The sequence below is a fragment of the Eleginops maclovinus genome, chromosome 18 (assembly GCF_036324505.1).
Source record: "Eleginops maclovinus isolate JMC-PN-2008 ecotype Puerto Natales chromosome 18, JC_Emac_rtc_rv5, whole genome shotgun sequence".
In the NCBI taxonomy this organism is placed as follows: domain Eukaryota; kingdom Metazoa; phylum Chordata; class Actinopteri; order Perciformes; family Eleginopidae; genus Eleginops; species Eleginops maclovinus.
Genome location: NC_086366.1, coordinates 6,890,153 through 6,903,090, shown reverse-complemented (window position 1 = coordinate 6,903,090; position 12,938 = coordinate 6,890,153). Strand labels below are relative to the sequence as shown.

Genomic DNA, 12,938 nt, shown 5'->3' with positions numbered 1-12,938 from the left:
CACACGCTCCCCGAGGTCCGATGTGTCCACTATCCTTCAGAGATGAGACCAGACTATAGGGAGACTTATAGAGTGCAGCCCGGACACTAAAACAACACCAGAGAGTGGTTGATCACTCGCTTACAGACACGCAGAGTTACATAGCCTCCCTTTCACAGACACTTCTTCATCCCAGCTGCCACCCCTGAAAGCAGAACAAACTTAGAAGAAAAGGAGAACAGTGTCGCGTAGCATGTAAATCCAACCATGTCAAAGTTAACTGACGTAAAATTAGCTCAGCCGTCATGTCTGTCCAGGATTCTGTGTCAGATTTTTGTAGATTTGAAGGGTAGGGAAACATAATTGCTATTTTTAGACTCAGCTCTGACTCACTTAATTATTAAAGAAACATAATGTTGAAATAGCTAGTGCATGAGGTCTGATTTGTGAAAGTGTTCCTGAACAGTTAACATGGCTCGAATAATGTTTTTCTATGTAAATAGATATTTGAAGTGTTATTTCAGTCGTCGCGTTAACCCTTACCAAGATTATTTGGGCATCTATAATGCTAATTGTTAAAGAGTCACAAACTGTGCTAACAAACTGTGTGCAAATGCATCCAGAGTATTTTTTTTATCATGTGTTTTCAGGACTTATAGGATTAATTCCTATATGGAAATTAAGCCTTGGGTAATCATATTGTATTATGTATTCCTAAAGGTCCGGAGCAAAGGCTCTCTTCTTCTCATTTTATGTGCATCTTATTATGTAACGAACTGGCAGTTAATTTTATGGCAATCAAAGCCCCACTTTCCCAAGGTTACTCCCAAAGTCGTGTCGTTTTAACTTTTTTTGGCACTTAAACTGAATTGAAGTTTCCATCAGGGGATCCAGAGTAATTGCTGTTATTCAGTACAGTAGAACTGACCACAGGTGAACCGATAATAGGGACAGAAGGTTATGTTCATAATGTTACCCAGTCAGCTCTTTTATGGAGCGGGTGGACTCGTTTGACCGAGAGCTTCAATGAGAAGAAAGGTCTTTCCATAATGCAATTTCATAATTCATCGGAAACACTGAATATTTCAACAGGGATCTGTCATCAGTTTAGGATGGTTTTCCAGATTAGACAGGTCTAGCGGCAAATTTGAACATGAAAAGCTACGATAGGATACCTGTTAATTCTGCCAGTTACCTAAACCCTGTGCACGTGGCCCTGCTTATGAGAAATAAATGATTAATTCCTGAATGACGGGGGAATAATGAGATTGTCTTTGATCATTTTATGTTAGCTCATGTCTGTAATTTGTGCTAAGTCATTCAAATTCAGCTCTTAAAATTCACTGTCAGCTCATTAAGGGTTCATAGAAGATGGAAACCCATCCCTGATATCCACAGAGATTTGAGTTTACAGCCCTCCTTCTTTGTAGCGGTCTTTCAGGTCGGCTCAGACATCCGCTCCTCGCTGTGGACACACCATTATTAGGTCCATGATTGGACTCCCGGTGTGGGAATACCCTGCGCTGTCCTCTCTGACTGTGTGATCCTAACGCTGTGTGGCAGGTCCGGCACTCCACTGCCTAAACACATCTGTCATGTTTTGTCATAGTGACACAGCAAACCGGCGACACCCACCTCTGTGACAGGGTAGACTACATCACACTTTAGATCTGTGTGCATGGAAACATTCAGAAAGAACAGAGACGGCCATGTTCCATTCATGTATTTATTCACAAAGTAACGAGATGTGAACAAAGTCTATTGCAGCTCAGATGTCACATTTATATTGTTCATAGAACCCGCTTTACTTTCACATCATAAAGTAACAACTGTCAATCAACCCCTGCAGTCTTCTCTCACTTTTAAAGTTGCTAGCTTGGTTGATTCGCTCATCTAATAGGACTGACTCGTCGGCAGGGCCTTATAGTCACCGGTATGCTGTTAGCAAGTCTGGAAGCTGTCATTATCGATAGTTTATAATCTAAGTTTATCAGTAATAACTTAAAGCAATGTTCATTGCGCATCAAATGATGAAAGTAACATGTGTTATATGCAACTCACTGTCTTTCTCCCTCTAACTATAATACAAACTAATATTAGCTTTATGTCTATCTGAGGCTTAAAACAACATCACTGTAATACTACCGAAATGGACAAATATGATCCTCAGAAACAGTGAATTATCTTTTAAAGTTCCGCTTATATATTGATTATTATAACATTACGTAACACATAATGAATGTGAAATGGGAGCCTTAAGAAGCTTCAGAATAGGGCCCCAGACACTAAACATAAAGCACAGATCTAACTATTTAATATGTAAAAACATACACAAACACTCACTGTCTAGCAAACACTTGGCTAAACACACCCCCGTATCACACCATTTAGATTTCAAAAGCTGCACATTTACTAAAGTCTTAGAAGTTCAAATCTTGACCGTGCTGCCGTCCACAGAAATATACAGCCTCCTCCAGCTGAATCTGAGAGAGGAGATCTGATATCTTCCCATGATCCCTGTCTCGTATGCATTGTTTTGATAAGGCAAATATCCAGTCTATTGCACCCCCAAGAAAAAATGACCACAAACATTTATATTGCTTTACAAAATAAACAGCTGCTCAAAAGTACCCGAAAAAATAGCGTCACAAGCTTTCGTACCCATGTGAAAACTGCTCCTCTTTAACACCCCATGCAAGAACACTCTCTTCGACTCACTTTACTCCCAAGTTGCTCAGCTGGCATTGAAGATGATTACAGCTAAATGACAAATGTGAAACAAATCTGTACCTCTGCTGGCTAGGGCAGCTTGGTATATTGGTCTGGGCCTCGGTTTAGCTTTTAGCATCAAAAGTCCAGCAATGACCTGAAGTCTTTCTAGCTTTTTAAATTCTCTTTAGTTTTTTGCTGCTGCATTGAAAGGACATTACATAAGACTCATATAAGAACAATGTCTGAAATGGAAACGCACCATCAATTATTGATGTAAAGTAAATAATGTGGGAAATAACGCCTTGGCTTTTCTTGCCCTCTGAGAATAAAAAAAAAAACTAAATCTGACTTTTTCTTTCTCTCTCTGTCTTTTTCCTAACACACCCACACACAAACTCTGCAAGTGCATTGAATATACCAAATGGGGATCTATTCGATGTACCGCTTATTTAATAGGAGCTATCCTCATATGCAAGACTTCTTCTTTGTGGTCAAAATTCCCAGCGGGATGCTCAGCTAGATTTTATAGGCACCATGGATTCTTTTAGCAAGGCTACAGTTGGTATTGTAACTCTCTGGAGATACAAAATGCAAATGTTGTTGATGTGAGCAACACACACACATCTCTTAGGAATGTGTGTGCCCAGATGCTTCTTCAGCAAACGAAGGCCATCACAGCATGGACAACTGGAATGTTAATACATTTCGATTTGCAGGGACAAATTACGAATGTCTGGGTCGTATGTTAGCATTTCTTTTGTGAGAGCCTGATTTCTTTTTTGGAATGTGTTTTGTTTGATGTGCAAAATATCACTTGTAGCATTTGCAAGATGCCCTTTTCTTTTCTTTTTTTTCACATTTTGTTGTTTGGATTTTATTCATTGTAATTTAGATTATGTTTGTGTGTGTTTTGTGACCTGGTGATTTGAGAACAGACAAACCATTTGAAACCCAGTCCACAACTGTTGTCTAAATGCTGAAGTAATATTGGTTTATAAATATAAGAAACCTAGAATACCTAGCAAACAACACAGCAGCACTCTTATTGCCTCAAGCGATACATCTGCATTTTGGAGAGACTGAGCTATTGTTTTGCAGAATGCCAGTAGGCATTTGAGTCCCACAGGTGCCGTGGCCCCTTCATGTTGATAGTGGACTCAAAATAACCCATTCTTTGAGAGGCAGAGCAGACATTTCAGTTGCACTGTTCAAACTGCAGGAAAGAAATGTGCCTGAAGCCTAATGCAACCTGCTGGCAATGGCTCTTTTGATCATTGCAACATGCATGAGGTCATTTACTTATTGCACAGTAACTTGTGGGCTGTCCCTTTTAATGCTAGCATCAACCTCAGGGTTTCTGGGAAATGCACATGGGTATAATTCTTAACTGTCAATTCTAAGCACTCTGTCCAGAGACAACAAGCTAAGTTAAAACACTTGTTCCCAGTGGCCAGGCAGCGTGAGTGACAGGGTGAAGCAATGAAAGCCACTGTCACTCAAGATTTTCTTGCCTGTCATCAGAAAAGTGGTGCTTGTCATCACATCAAGCACAAGACAGGTCACAGGTGGAGCTAAAATTGGGAACAGCCATGGAGAGAGTAAACTGTGACTGACAGGAAGAACAGAGAAATTACAGTACCTGCCAAGGGTTTTGAGTGCACTAAAGGTGAGGATAATTGAGGAAGCAAATGTACCTGTTCTTTGAAGTATTCACGTTTCAGTCTCTGCAGGTTCTTTTAACAGATATTCACAATAACCTGACTAATCACCAACCTCTGACATAAAAAAATACTAAAGCTTATTTTTTATCCAAAAACATGTACAGTATAAAAGGTAATTTGCTTTTGTGCATGTGTGTGGTGTTAGATATTAGTACCCAATGCTCTTTGTTAAGCGGAAATAATCAAAGGGCACATTCACAGCAACATCGTCTCCAAGTGTGCTGCCTCTCTAAACAGCAGGAGACAAACATGGTTCCTCTCCAGGAACAAAAGATGGCAGAGGCAGATGGCCAATTACATCCCATAATGCCTAATTGTAAATGATGAGGCAGGTGTCAAATTAGGGCTACCTACAAATTAAGGGGAACTCATAACAGTGCCCGAGCGGAATGTGTTCTATTATCAGTGAGAGCAGATCTAATGGCTTACAATGTATTCATATGAAGAAGAAAAAAGACCAGTAGAGAGAGAAGGTTTCAGGGAATAAACTCAACATGTAATATTTGAAATGCCCAGTGAACAGCATTCGTTCCTGGTGAATATAATTCTGAAGATGTGAAAGATGATTGGCAGTGCACATGCATGGAGTTCCCCAAGGTTCATTTCACTCAGATAGATGAGGTTAGGGCTAGTTGGCAGGAATGTAAATATCAGATCAAAAGTTCTTCATAGCAACGGGCCTTTCTTAAAGTCCACATCCGAGTCTTCTTGAAGATTCTGAAATCCAATTATTTCTTATTTGTATTGATCCCTGCTTGCAAAACAGGAACAACTTTCAATGGATGATGGATTGGCTGACAATACATCTTAGTAAATAAAAGATGACGTCAGGAGCAAGTGTTTGTTAAAAATTGCTTAGGAAACCATATTTGTTTTGTTTGTTTTCTTACAGACTTGAATGTGTCTTTTCAGCCTTTGATGCTTTATGTATTACCTTTGTACAACTGATGCACTAGCCATGAATTATTTGTGTTTTTGTAGAGGGCAAATTATGAGGATTTCCAGTTTGTTTGGTCCGGTCGACATTGGATGTACAATAGATCACCTTTCAAACATTCATTTATTTGTTCATGAAACGTTTCCTAAATGGGCATTCCACCAATTGTACACATTAAAGTAAGTTTTGTTAGTAATTAAAGTAAGCACTGTTGGGCTTGTGAGAACTGTTAGATAATGTCTTTTGTGGCTCAGGAGGGACCTTTTTAAGGTCTCAGGAAATTAATCTGATGATGTCAGTTAGGCTTTAGACTTCAGATGTTTGACAGACAGTCTGCGATATAAACTAGGGGAATAGGGCCTGGGAAATTATGTCAGGAAAGGTCTAATGAAAGACGCTATTGTGAGAGAAATGTAGGCTAATGCATTTTCAAATAATACTGGGGACTCAAAATCCAGATATCTCATCCACTGCAGTGGAGAGTTTGACCATTTTTCTAATTCAGTATAGCACGCTATTCTTTTAGAGAATATTCAGAAAGATGTGTTGAAAGGTGTACAGAACTTTTGCCGAGACACAAAATGTCAATCCAAATGCATGAAATCTATACAATAGAAACAAAATGGTTGCTCAGTAAAGGTGTTTGTACATCAATACATCGCTCAAGGTTGTTGCACCAAGGCCCCAGGAGGTCACTTTGATTGTCTCATTCAGTTTTTCTAAGTCTGGACCCCCTTCTCCTCATCTCTATTTGCTCGTCTTTCTCCCTTCACAGGGCGCAGTGTCCTCATTCTCCTTCCTGTCCTACCAAACCTGATTATTACCTCTTCATCCGGGCACAGTCACTTCTGTTAATTAGAACAAACCTTTTAGTCATTGGACATACATCTTCGCTTTTCAGCTTGGCCAAGGCCGAAGCATACCGTCATTAATTTGAAGTGTCTACCCTTTCTGTCTTTTCCTAACCCCTGCCACCTCTCTGCGGCGGCTGCACAGCTCCTGTCCACAAGCATTGAGCTGCTAAATGGCCACAACCAACCGTCCAGAACGACCCGGCAGTGAATATTAAAAATCCATCAGGCAGCAAATCAACAAGCCCGTACATGGCAAACACTATTATTTTCATATGGTGTTACTGTCACCCTTGGCCCTCCATTAACGACGCAACGTTTTAAAGAATGTGAATCAGCACCATTATTGCGTCTGCGAACCAACAACCCATTGACCCAACGCTTTGACATTCTATCAAGACCATGTGACAAAAGGGAGAGAGATTGTGTGAGGGTGAAAAAAGAAAGTAAAATCAACAGACTTCTGAAGGACACCCACAGCTCAGGGAAAATACACAGGAATTCTGAGAGCCTTGGATAAAGAAAAGATGTTGATTGCTTGCACTCATAGCCAAAGGTTGTCCCTATAAAAGCTTGGCCTTTCCTGAGCAGCCTGGCCCCTCGCTCTTATGAACACGCTCATATGCTTTTAACGATGCTCTCTGCCATCGCCGCGCTCAGCTTTCGCTCCAGGAAGACGCCGTTGCATTAACCCCCCCTTCCCCAATCCATCAGAACACACATCTGATGAAGATGCACAGCGTGTAGAGATCTGCTGGGGGTTCCTTGTTGAGCCAGGCTTGAGACAAAGTTTTGGGGTTAAACAGGTGGAGCTCAGGGGGTTTGAGTTAGACAGTGCAAATATATAGAGGGCGAAAAAAGATTGGAAATCGAAAAAGAGACAAAACTCCTGCTGTTTGATGACCTCGATGTCAGACATACTCTGCAGGAAGGAGACAAATAAAACAATGGAGACAGAATGATAGGGATGGATCAATGGCATATTTACACACACATTTTCGTGTTATTACAGGACTCCGCTGTGTGATACTGCTGACCAAGAGGAAGAGGTTGATGAAAGTCTTAGTGTAATAGCTACAAAATTGTTTTGCAGCAGAGGGAAATATATTGGAAACAAACCATTTGTTTATTTTAATAAGCTAATTAGCTCTCTGAGTGTAAAAGTACTTCATATTTATTTAAAAAGCGAGAGTCGCTTAACATCATTTTCAACACCTTGAACACCTTTCGTATGGCAAGGACATTTAAAACGAGATCTACCTGAATCACAATGAGGGTTTTAAAAAATAATATTCAAATTAAAACTAAATTAGCAGTGATTGTTCTTTTTTTAACTTCACTGGAAGAATTCAAATACAGGTCTTGTCTTTTACCAAGCTGCCATCTGTGTTCGGCGCTAACCTCTGAGTCGGTGATGTTCAGTGTTTCTCCAGCATTTGTCTGCACTGTTTGGTTGATCTGGGCTTCAGTGAGTTGCCAACATACTCTGAATGCCATGCAAAATAAAGAAACAGCAATTCCCTAAACAGCTAGCCTTGGGCAAAGGACTCCCCCTGACCCAGTCAACAAGGCCAGCTGAGCGTCCCACATGGCCTTCCCACTCCACAGCATAAGGATGCAAAGTGCTGCCAACAGTGCAAATGGTGGTTTAGATCCATCTGCGCCCAACTGTCACAGAGTGGCACCTGGGGCACGTGGCTCCCCAAACTCTGCTACAATCAGGCCACGGGTGCATTGAAGAGAAACTGCTGCAATATAAGCTTTCTCCTCCCTCCGGGCATCTTGATAAGTATTTCATCTTTCCAAATCTCCAAAGCTGTTTGCACAGACATCTATAAAAAAAAGGAACCCTGAATTGTGTGTAAATCGTGGTGTTATTGTTGATATATACTTCCAAGATTCATAAGGACACTGAATTGGATTTTGGAATTATTACTCTAAATGTTTTTTGACACAGCATCCTTTTTTCCCCTTATGCAAATAAATGAGCAGCGGCGGCCGTCTGTGATGCTGCTTCTCTCCCTGCCACAGGGCACCCATTAGTGTCACACTCCCTTCAATAGAGGCATGTCATAAAAGACAAATCAATATCCGGAGATGTCTCGATGTTCGCCATTATTATTATTCCTTAATGCTAGCAGAGGCATGACTTAATGCCTAGCACATTTTTCTCCTGCCTGCCGTTGCTTATCCATGGAGTTTCATTAGCATACAAAGCCCTGTTTTGGTGGTGGGGGGTTTGTGGTAGATAGCAGCAAGCCAGTTAGCTCATCTTACTAACCCCCTTTGTGTGCGTTTCCTGCTGCCAGGGCTAAAGATGATGGTTTTGTAGCACTTTTGGGAGGCTCTGTCACATGAATCCTTCCCACACGCCGTTTTAAACCCAGCAGCCTACAATCTTAATGCAGAGTTGCTCCGATCCCAACCCCTCCCCCCGATATTATAGGACAGAGGGACCAAGACAAACAGCAACTGGCATAGGAAAAAAATAAGTTGGGCACAGGTAAAAAGTCATTGGGGCATCTGTGCTTACTCAGCTGAGTTTATGTTTATTTGAAAAAGAGACAAAGTGAGATGCAGCAGAAATATAAACTCTGCTTAGATGGGCGTTTTTATTTTTGGGAAATCATTCCACGCCTTTCATAACAGGACTCATAAGGCATCTCCTCCTATTCCATCTGGGAGATGGTGCTAGCTTTTTTTTGTATGCCACGCCTGTCATGCGATCGGGGGCTGCAGTGTAAACTTTCTGCTAGACTTAGCCTGGAAACACATCTCTATGCAGGGAGCAGCATCCTTCAGCAGCATGGTGGTTGCCCTTATCCTTTAGCATCTGCAAGTCCTTCCAACTTTACTTTACTTTATTGCAATGTCATGGGGAGAAAGGCACTGCAGACAATAAGACAACAAGCCCTTCTTCGAAACTAACAGAAACAACAGCCTTTCTTTTATTCGTGGATTAGTCTTCATGTAAATTGGTCAACCATTACAGCACCTCCCTTTCAAGGATTCTGTTTAACATAAGTGCAAGTAACACTTATCTCTACCAGACAGCTGTACCGTTGAACTGCCATCGCCATAGAGGTGCATTGGTGGTGTAGAATTTGCCTTTACAACACCTGGTTTGTTACTACCATGCACTTACAATGTCGACATGCACCAGGTGCTTTAATGGCTGTGTGTGTGTGTGTGTGTGTGTGGGTGTGTGTGTGTGTGTGTGGGTGTGTGTGTGTGTGTGTGTGAGCATTGCAAATGCTGAGGGTTCTGTAGGAATAAAAAAAGCATTCATTATAATGTGTTAGCTATCTCAGATGCAGAAGCTACATGAGGTGTGTGTTTGTAATGACATTTAGCACTTGCACATAACATGGGGAATACATGATATTACAAGTTTAGCATCGACAAAAGAGAAGCAGAGAAAAGAACAGCATATTCCACTGCGTGTGATATTAGCCTAGATCAACACCGAGTGTTTGTGTCACTACTGTACACTTCTGCACAGCCAAACATGTGGAGAACACACTGACACAAAAGGTTCCCCACGGCTAATGCAGCTGTTTGCTTTAATAACATGCATTAGAGTAAGCACATCCCTGGAGGGTGGTGCTCCAATGAAGTCTAACGCTTCCATCTCCTTAGGTCACAGAACCCTATATTTCACACTGGCAGGCCAACACATGGACACAGAGTAGATCTAGGGCACTGTGTGTTCATGTTTGATCTTATCACACTTGTGTACATTTCCTTCAACGCTGTAAAGTTATGCCTTTGCTGGCTTAGGGCATGAGGTGAGTGTGCAGAAGGAGTCGGAGTGTGTATGTGTGTTCTTGATCTTCGCAGGCAATCTGACAGGCCAGTTTGCCTGCGGATTAGAGGGGGCTCTGTTTGGGTGGCTGCATAATTAGGACAACTATGTTGACAGTGCTGCAAAGTGGCCTGCTTTTTCATTTCCCTTCTTCTCTGCTCTTTCCCTCCACTTTATAGGTCTCCGCACATCAAACCCAGGCTTGCAACAAAACCCACATTATTCCAGGGAGGTGATGATTGCTAGGAAATGGTAAAAATGTAGCTCTAATTAAGTGCAAAGAGGCAAAATTTGCAATTGAACTAAGTTAGTCTTGTTCTACGTGAGGTGGCATACAAGCTGTGTAGTTAAGGAGTCGTGTATTTATCTCGGTTCATGTGCGTGAGATCAAATACACTGAACACTTTAATTTGACTGTAGCTATCACTGTTTATTTTTTTCACATGTTAACCCTGTTATGCATGCCTTTCACGTAAGCCATATTATGATGGACTTCAGCACCCTGGGACTTTCTGTGGGTATACAAAGATAGGGAGGTTTTAGGATAGATCTGCGGATGTGTGGCCACGGGGTTAAAACATTACGATTGACAGAACAGGAAATGTAGAGGGATAAAAAAAGATAGGAAATAGAAAGTTATATAAACCCTAACCCTGCAAGAAGACTAACATTTCCATTTCCCCTTTCTGTGCCTAAGTCATTTACTTTCATCAAAGATATGAGTCATGACACAAAGCAAAACATCATCTCATCCGACTGCAGCTTCAGCTCATTGTTTCATTTTTACTTCATCTGTTTTGGCTTTTCGAAGTCCCCTAAACACAGAGAAGAGATTGTGACAGTTCCACAGGGAACAGTTGTCATGCTTCCTGTATACTACAACAACATGTCTAATTGAGCCACGCAGCTCAGTGACATCCTCTTGCCAAAACCAGTCAGGAACTGCTCAATTGAACTGTGAGTGAGACCTGTGGTGTGTGTGTGTGTGGGTGTGGGTGTTGTATGTGTGTTTTGCTGGCTGTAAGGTGATGGCTCCTGGCTGTGCTGGAATGCTCTGAATACTCCAGGTAATGGCTGACATTTCTTAATTTGTGCACCTAATTACTGATTTACACTGCCTCTAATGGCATGTGAAGTCAGATCCAGACTTTGTAATGGGCAAGGGAATCCAGCCAGAAGTGTCTGAACGGCTCACTCTCCTTCTCCGTCTCTCCTCCCCTCTCTCTACCTCTCTGTCTCTTCCACTTTCCCCTGGCTGGCTGACATCTTCTCTGCATCCTTTATTTATGCACTCTTTCATCAGTATGGCGTTCTCCTGGCAAAATGCCAAGTCAAATTGTCACTTAAGATCAGAGATGACTTTATCTCTCTCTCACTCACTTCTTTCCCCCCTTTTTTTTTTTTTCCTGTCTTCGCATCTTTCCAATCCCTTCACAGGATGACTTGTGCAGTCACTACATGCAGAAGCTAACAAACGGTTTAGAGATCAGTTGACTGGAAAGAATGGAAGAGCTGGCGGAGAACGAGTCAATGGCTCGGCTTAAACTGACACTGAGCAGCATCGCATTTTACACCACTTTTCCTTTGCATTTAGTAAGGATTATATATTTCCAAAATGGGACACAATATCTTTTGTTTACGATTAGGGAAGCAAAGCAATACAAAATGAGTGTTTTCTGTATGAAATGCATCCCAATCAGTAACACAATAAAGTTAGTGCCTGGTAATGTGTTCCTATATTTTATGTGGGTATGAGGTGGAGACAAAGAGATGGAGGGAGGGATCCACCATTTATTAAAACGTAAGGCCCGAGTCATTTCCCGGAAATGAACACACACTGGGGTGTGATATATGGCATCCCCTCTTCCATGTAACGGCAATCTAAGTGTCCTTTATGATTTCATTCAAAATCCCTCGTCCTTGTGTGGTGTAACTAAACACATTAAGGACAAATGACGGATGGTCCCTGCAAGTGTAGGGAAAGCCGGTTGAGGATACAATATGTATTCTCCACCCGCAGGGGTGGGGGTTGGTAGAGTTCCTATTAATTATAGTGAAAGGAATTTGCCCCGCTGCATATTGTTCAGGTCCAGTGGATGAGTGCTGCCATGGTCACATGCATGTGTGTGTGTGACGGTTCAAGTGTCCCACTGTGGCATGCCAGTGTTGCACTAAACGAAGCAGACTTTAATGGCTGCCTTAATGAAATGCCCGGGTCTAATTAAGCCCTCTCCACACTGGTGGGGACAATCTAGATTCAGTCTCTCTTTCACTGAGTTCCCTGAAGGCCATGTTACAACTTTTCCTCCAGGGCCTGTTGCCTTACATCTAAAAGCTTCCTCTAATAGCTAAATTGTGTCTAGCATGTCTGTTTGTCTTTGCTAACATATGCTCGAGCACTGGAGCTTTGATAACGCAAAGCATACTGTCAGCATATTCCTTCCTGTAACACGGAAGCACTTTTTTGTCTTCAGGGACCTTTGTTAATGAAGAATATCATTGATAGCAGCTATAGTAGGCTGCTCTTATTGTCATTGCTGCACATCCTCAGAGATAACTCTTGTAAAAAAACAGCAGGATGGGATTTTTTGTTTGTGAGTTTATAATTCGCAACATGTCCATCTGTGACTCATCTCTTCAACCTTTTGACAAGGGGATGACTTTCCTAAACACAACATCATGAATATGAGAAGCATGTTGAGTAAGCTGACCTTCTGAATGTTCTTTAGCAATGTGACACAGTGTGTGGACATCCAGACAAAGTGACTCTCTGAGATATTAAAGGTTTTGGACATGCGTACAGCTAGCAGTGATTGATGGTCCCACAGACAAGTCATCTTTTAATCTTGTTTCCCAGAAATACAGGAAAGCAGTCATCCTCAATCCTTCACATACACAAACTGCACTAACGGTACGACATCATTAATTGCAGG

General features: G+C 41.7%; 1 protein-coding gene across 1 annotated transcript in view; it reads left to right on the top strand.

The window, feature by feature from the left end:
- kirrel3b (kirre like nephrin family adhesion molecule 3b) overlaps positions 1-12,938 on the top strand; it is a 148,328-nt gene that overhangs the window by 59,944 nt on the left and 75,446 nt on the right. The window lies entirely within an intron of this gene.